Here is an 8,384-nt window from a genome sequence, read left to right as displayed (position 1 = left end):
CGTAACCGCTCTTTGTCCTGGGCAGTTTAGTCACAAAATCCATGGTGATGTCTTCCCATTTACCCATGGGTACAGGTAAGGGTTCTAAACTCCCATACGGTTTCTGATGTTGTGCCTTAAATCTCGCACATGTCACACACTCGGCCACATACTTCGCAACATCGAGCTTCATTGTTGGCCACCAGTAGTAGGGTTTTAGGTCCCTATACATTTTAGTGCTACCGGGATGAATCGAGTACATGGTCTTGTGTGCTTCTCCCATCAGAAGGTCTCTTATTCCTCCCGTCTTAGGTACCCAAATTCGATCTTGGAATACCTTCAGTCCTCGACTGTTTGTACCGAACATTAACATTTTGCCCAAACGTTCTTCCATTCGGTCATTCTTCTCTAAAGCTTCTTCCTAAGCTTTCCTGATACTTTCCACAATCGTCGAGACGACTTCAATTCTCAACACTAGCTCTTGGCCTTTTTTTTTCAAGATTGACTTTCCGACTGAGAGCATCAGCAACAACATTTGCTTTACCTGGGTGGTAAAGTATCTCATAGTCGTAGTCCTTGAGTAGTTCTAGCCAGCGTCGTTGCCTCATGTTCAACTCCTTCTGATTAAAGAGATACTAGAGACTCTTATGATCAGTGAAAAGCTTGCACTTCGTGCCGTAAAAGTAATGCCTCCATATCTTTAGAGTGAAAACTACCGCTGCCAACTCCAAATTGTGAGTGGGGCAGTTCTTTTCGTGCTCTTTCAATTGTCGAGATGCGTATGCTATCACCTTTTCTCTTTGGGTCAGAACACAACCCAACCCGACTCCAGAAGCGTCACTATAAACCGCGAAATCTTCAACTCCATCGGGTAGAGAAAGTACCAGTGCTTCACATAACTTCTTCTTTAGCTTCTCGAATGCCTCATCGTGTTTCTCACTCCACGTATATGTAGCTCCTTTATGGGTTAAAGCTGTTAATGGAGCAGCTATCGAAGAAAAGCCTTGGATAAATCGTCGATAGTATCCGCCTAATCCTAGAAAGCTTCGAATCTCCATGGAACTCTTTGGACGTTCCCACTTTATCACAACCTCGATCTTTGCGGGGTCAACCATTATCCCTTCCTGGTTAACCACGTGACCCAAGAACTGGACTTCTCGTATCCAAAAGTCGCATTTGGAGAACTTAGCGTAAAGCTTCTCCTTCTTCAATACTTCCAACACTTCTCGTAGATTCTTGCCATGCTCCTCCTGGCTTTTCGAGTAGATGAGAATGTCGTCGATGAACACTATCATGGATTTATCGAGGAATGGTTTACAAACCCTATTCATAAAATCCATGAATGCTGCAGGAGCATTGGTTAGTCCGAACAACATAACCAAGAACTCGTAGTGTCCATATCGAGTTATGAATGTAGTCTTCCCAATATCCTACTCTTTCTCCTTCAGTTGATAATATCCTGACCTAAGATCGATCTTTGAGAAGTAGCTCGAACCTTGCAGCTGATCGAATAGGTCATCAATCCTCGGCAATGGATACTTGTTCTTCACCGTTGCCTTATTCAACTCTCGTTAGTCTATACACATTCTCATACTTCCGTCCTTCTTCTTTACGAATAACACTGGAGCTCCCCAGGGTGATGAACTAGGTCGAATGAAACCGTTGTCCAACAGCTCCTAAAGTTGCGTCATAATCTCCTTCATCTATGTCGGTGCTAATCGGTAAGGTGCTTTCGTTATGGGTGTCGTCCCTGGTAACAAGTCTATTCGGAACTCTACTTGTCTATCAGGTGGTAATCCGAGAAGATCTTCGGGAAACACTTCCAGATAATCACACACAACCGGTATATTCTGCACCTCTTTCTTCTCCTTCTTAACATCGATCACGAATGCCAAGTATGATGCACATCCCTTGGACAAACATTTCCTGGCTTTCATCAGGGAGATGATTCCAGAATTCACTCCACGCTTGTCCCCATACACCATAAATGATTCCTTTCCGGGTGGGTTTACCCTTACTATCTTCTTTCGGCATAATATCTCGGCATTGTTGGCGCTAAGCCAATCCATACCCAAAATGATGTCGAAACCGTTTAACTCTATGGGTAATAGCTCTTCGTAGAATTCGTTTCTATTTTGGTCGATGACGATGTTCCTAATACGATTACTAACAGGTACGAATTTGCCATTGGCAACTTCTACAATCAGGGCATTATCAAGTTTTTCTACAGGCAATGCTAATTTCCCACCAAATCTATGTGATACAAAGGAATAGTTGGCTCCGGAATCAAATAGTATATTGGCAGGAAAACCATTTACAAGAAAGGTACCTGAAGCGACGTCTGCTGCCTCCTTCGCAGCCTCGAGCGTCATCTGGAAGGCTCTCGCCTTCGGCTTCGGTGGTATGTTGGGCCTTCCCGCATCTTTCTTCTTTGGGCAATCCTTAGCAATATGCCCTTCTTCACGGCACTCGGAGCACACCCTCTTGTTGGTGGTGCTCTCATTGGCATAGTTCCCCGTTTTCCCACACTTGTAGCAGGTTACTTCCTCGCTACATTTTCCCGAGTGCTTCTTCTTGCACTTCTCGCACCATTTAAATTCATTTCCTCCTCCCCCGAGCTTCTTTGAACCGAACTTGCTCTTCTTTTTGTTGGGTTAAGCAGACCCTTGAAATTTCCTATTCTCGCCAACCTCAACTTTGCTGGCAGCTCTTCCCTTAATCATATCATCCACAGACTTGGCAGCCCAGATAGTTGCCTCCAGAGTAGGTGCCTGATGCACTGGCACTGGATACTCCCATGGGAGTCCCTTAGCATACTTGTCGATCTTTGTCAGCTCATCCTGAACAAGACACAAGTCAAAATCCATCTTTTATATGAAGTTGTTTGTGTATTCATCGATTGACATGCTTCCCTTCTTCAGGGTTAGAAACTGGTTCTCTAGCTCGAGCAGGTTTTGAGCTGAGCAGTACTTTCGTTTGAATTGCACCAGAAATTATGCCCATGTCAGTTACAGGGGCTCATTGGGGCTCAGATTCTTTCCCAAGGTATTCCACCAACATATAGTGCCTCCTCGAAACTGACGCACTGCAAATGAGGTATGTTGTTTTCCTCTGCAACCGCACGTCATGAAAGCTAACTCCATCTCCGAGATCCAATCCATGACCCCGATCAGATCTTCCTTTCCGGTGAAAGTCGATGGCTTGCAAGTCAAAAAGTCCTTGTACTTGCATCCATTCCTCTCGACTTCGTCATCTTGGTTGTTTTTTCGAACTATTGGTGGGTTGACTTGACCAACAGTCCGACTGTAGTTTCCTTCCTCAGTCTACCCTTCGTTCAACTCGGGCTGTTCGATCTGAATAGTCGCTTCCTCTCGATTTTGGTGGAGCAAACGTCTGGTTTCCTCCATTTTACGATCCAACAACGCTTGGATCATCGCTTGCACCCCGACCATCGTTTTTGGCACAGCAGCGGCTTCCACAACCGGTATTTGCTCAATCACTGGGGGTTGGTTTCTGTTCCCATTTGCATTCATGTTTCCGCTACGGGTTCTTGCCATCTTGATCTATACACCAAATAAGGTGAATTTAGATCTTTATTTAGGACTGATGTTCAAAGCATCCTTATCTTTCCAAAACGTTTACATGCTAGTTCTAATATCGTAGTCGTACGTTTAGAATCCTAAACACATAAGGTTTCCAGACCCGGTCGGGAACAGTGTAACAACGTAAATTTTCAAAACAATTTTTCATTTTTCAAACATTCATTTACTCTTAAATTAATGTCAAAACATATTGTATTAAATGTTACTATCACAAAACATTTCCCCAGAATCTAAAACATAAACTCCACAAGTGTGTACGAATCATGCCGGCGCCTTCCCGCGCTCATCACTGGTACCTGAAACACATCACACAACAACTGTAAGCATAAATGCTTAGTGAGTTCCCCAAAATACTGCATACAACAAATATGCCACTCGAGGCTATAATACGACCCTCCGGTCGATGTGTCTCAGCGGGACCCTCCAGTCTCGTAGCTCGTTGGACCCTCTGGTCCGGTCATAGCTCGTTGGGCCATTCGGCCCGGTCTATATCGTTGGACCCTGCGGTCCGGTCTATAACATCATACAACATACATATAACGCATAGCACATAATCTCATACATAGCACATATGACCCTCTGGTCCACACAATATACCACTTTAGGTAACGTATAGTGAGAAGACTCACCTCGGTGTCTCGGTAAATATCTGACTCGGTAGAAGTGTGATCTAGCCTCCGCCTAATCACATAAAGTAAATACTCTCATAAATACAACTGTACTCAACCCTAAAAGTCAACAAGGTCAATGGTCAAACTTTGACCCGACTCGTCGAGTGCACTAGGTCAACTCAGCGAGTCTACACGTGTCCACTGACTCTCTTAGTCCCCCTCTTAGCACGTTGAGTTCTTCCCCTGACTCGACGATTTCCACCTGGCATGAATCGCGGGGCCACCCCGACTCAACTCGCCGAGTCTCAAGAACAACTCGGTGAGTTCCACTTGAACTCAGTCCCCCCTGACTCTCCCTGACTCACCGAGTTATTCCCCAACTCGGCAAGTCCACTCACTGAGTGATTAATAGGCAACCTTCATACTACTCACCGAGTCTGTTCTTCGGACTCGGCGAGTTCATGCCATGCACAAACTCTATACAACTGCTGAGGTCAGATTTGTTCCATACAATCATAGATCTGGCCTCCCCAAGCCTGATAATCACGTAAAGTTCGGACCTTGGCACTCATATAACATCTAAATGGTCCAAAATGGTGATTTAGCCCCAAAAATGACATCGCAAGCTCATGGCTCCCAAAGTGACTCATAATGCTCCAAGGGTTAAGGCCTCTGGACCTCTTTAGGTCCAGATCCAGAACACAAACTCGAGAAGGGACCAAATGCTCCACTTAATCAACCTCTAAAAGGGTTAGAAAACCCTAACAGAAAGAATCAACATCAAAACTGAAGAAGGTCCAAGAATAATACCTCAATACAGTCTCTATGAACTCAAAAACCACCAAAATTGCACCTCCTTCAGCCTCCTCTTGCCTTGATCACTTCCTTCTTGCAAAAACACCCACAAAAGGATCAAGAATGGCCTCTCCTTCCTCACAAACGCTCTATATCTCTTAGGGTTTCTCTCTGGGGGTTGGTGGCCGCAAATGACGGCCCTAAGCCCTTTAAATAGGTCTCAAACCCTAGAAATTAGGGTTTCATTAAACAACGTGGACTCGCCGAGTCCAGTTGTGAACTCGCATACGATTCGGCGACCATACTCGGCGAGTTTAGACACCAACTCGCCGAGTCTCCCCCCAACATTCAAAAATAAAGGAACAAAATATAATACCTAGGAACCCGGATGTTACAATTCTCCCCCACTAGAATCAGACTTCTCCCTCGAAGTCTCACCTTGCAAACAACTCCGGATGCTGCTCCCGCATTTCACGCTCCGGTTCCCAAGTCAACTCTGACCCTTTCTAATGCTGCCACTGGACCTGCACCAGAGGCACTTCCTTGTTCCTCAAAACCTTGATCTTCTGATCCCTGATCACCACCGGTCTCTCAGCATAATTCAGGCTCGCATCCACCTGAATATCTTCTAATGGCACCACTGTCGACTCGTCGGCTATACACTTTCGCAGCTGCGACACGTGGAAAGTGTCATGAATCTGACCCAACTCTGCTGGCAACTCCAAATGATAGGCTACCTTGCCTACCCTCGCGATCACCCTGAAAGGTCCAATATATCGGGGCCCCAACTTGCCCCTCTTCCTGAATCGGATCACTCCTTTCCAGGGAGAGACCTTCAGGAGCACGAAGTCGCCGACCTGAAACTCGAGCTCGGACCGGCGTCTGTCCGCATAACTCTTCTGACGACTCTGAGCGGTCAACAACCTCTGTCTGACCTGCTGGATCTGCTCTATCGTCTGAAGCACAATCTCGGTACTACCCATCACAAGCTGCCCTACCTCTCCCCAGCAAATAGGGGTCCGACACCTCCTCCTATACAACAGCTCAAAGGGCGGCATGCCAATGCTCGAATGATGGCTGTTGTTGTAAGAGAATTCTTCCAAGGGCAAATACGTGTCCCAACTCCTGCCAAAATCCAACACACATGCTCGGAGCATGTCCTCGAGCGTCTGAATCGTCCGCTCACTCTGCCCGCCAGTCTGTGGGTGGTATGCGGTACTAAAATGCAGTTTCGTATCCAATTCCTCATGAAACTTCTTCCAGAATCTAGAAGTGAAACGTACATCTCTATCTGAGACAATCGAGATCTTCATGCCGCGATACCACCTCTGTCACGTACATCTCTGCCAACTTCTTTGCGGAAGAGCTCTCACTGATGGCCAGGAAGTGAGCACTCTTCGTCAACCTGTCCACAATCACCCAAATTGCATAGACACCTCTCGCGGTCCTTGGCAATTTGGTGATGAAATCCATGGTAATCTGTTTCCATTTCCACTCGGGAATCTCTAATGGCTGCAGCTTACCATGTGGACGCTGGTGCTCGGCCTTCAACCTGCGACAGGTCAAGCACCTCTCTACAAACCATGCGACATCCCTCTTCAAATAGGGCCACCAATAATCCTTTTTCAAGTCCAAATACATCTTAGTGGCCCCGGGATGGATCGAGAATTTCGATCGATGGGCCTCCTCCATCAAAATGGTACGCGTGCCGCCCACGGACGGTACCCAAATCCGACCCTGAAATGTCATAAGCCCCCGGCTATCGGTAACTAATTTCGATACCAGCCCGACAACTTGTTCTCTCTTCTGGCTCTCTGGCTTCATATCCTCAGCCTGGGCCCTACGAATAACATCCAACACTGGGGTCATCACTGTCAATCTCAAACAAACATCTCGTATTAGGGCGCCCTCTGCCCTATGAATCAATGCATCGGCTACCACATTAGCCTTGCCCGGGTGGTATAGGATCTCACAATCATAATCCTTGACCACGTCCAACCACCTCCTCTGGCGCATATTCAGGTTGGGCTAATCCAGCAAATACTTCAAGCTCTTATGGTCCGTGTATATCGTACACCGAACCCCATACAGATAATGTCGCCAGATCTTGAGAGCGAACACTACCTCCCCCAGCTCCAAATCATGAGTGGGATATCTCGACTCATGAGGCTTAAGCTGCCTCGATGCATAAGCAATCACATGTGCCCTCTGCATAAGCACCGCTCCCAGTCCGGATATCGATGCATCACAATAAACCACAAAATCTTCCATCCCTTCCGAAAGGGCTAATACTGGGGCTTCGCATAATTTCCGGCGAAGTGTCTCGAACGAGGTCTGTTGCTCCGGACCCCAAGAAAACACAACACCCTTCCGGGTCAATTTGGTGAGTGGCACGACGATCTTGGAGAAATCCTTAATAAATCTCCGATAATAGCCGGCCAAACCCAGAAAACTCCTGATCTCGGTGGGTGATCTCGGCACCTCCCACTTCATAACCGCCTCAATCTTGGCTGGATCGACCAATATCCCATTCTGGTTAACGAGGTGCCCCAGAAACTGAACCTCTCGTAACCAGAACTCACATTTGGAGAACTTGGCATAAAGCCTCTCCGATCTCAGAACTCCGAGGATCTCCCTCAAATGCTCCTCATGCTGCTCTCTAGATCTCGAATACACCAATATGTCGTCGATGAACACGATCACTGAGCGATCCAACATCGGTCTGCACACCCTGTTAATGAGATCCATGAACACTGCCGGTGCGTTGGTGAGTCCGAAAGGCATCACCACGAACTCGTAATGCCCATAACGAGTCCGGAATGCTGTCTTTTGGACGTCCTCCTCCCGCACCCTCACCTGATGATAACCAGACCTCAAATCGATCTTGGAGAACCAAGATGCTCTCTGCAACTGATCGAACAAATCATCGATCCTCGACAATGGGTAACGGTTCTAGACCGTTAGCTTATTCAACTCATAATAATCAATGCACATCCGGAGCGAACCATCCTTCTTCTTGACAAAAAGAATAGGCGCCCCCATGGCGAACTGCTCGACCTAATAAACCCCTTCCCTAGCAGCTCCTGAAGCTGCGAGGATAACTCCTACATCTCCAGAGGCGCAAGGCGATAAGGCGCCTTGGCGATAGGTGCAGCTCCCGGAACCAATTCAATACGAAACTCTACCTACCTCTCCGGAGGCACACCCGGCAACTCCTCTGGAAACACATCCGGAAACTCACGCACTATCGGAACCTCATTAACCGACTTCGGTCTCTCTGAAACAACCCTCGCATCCATCACATATGCCACAAATCCCCTACAGCCCTGCTGTAGACTCTGTCTTGCTCTGGCGGCCGAACAAAATGCTGACCCCGCACGTGTAACCTCGCCGTACA

Source organism: Lactuca sativa, chromosome 6, assembly GCF_002870075.4.
Source record: "Lactuca sativa cultivar Salinas chromosome 6, Lsat_Salinas_v11, whole genome shotgun sequence".
NCBI lineage: Eukaryota > Viridiplantae > Streptophyta > Magnoliopsida > Asterales > Asteraceae > Lactuca > Lactuca sativa.
Note: the sequence above shows the minus strand (reverse complement) of the source record.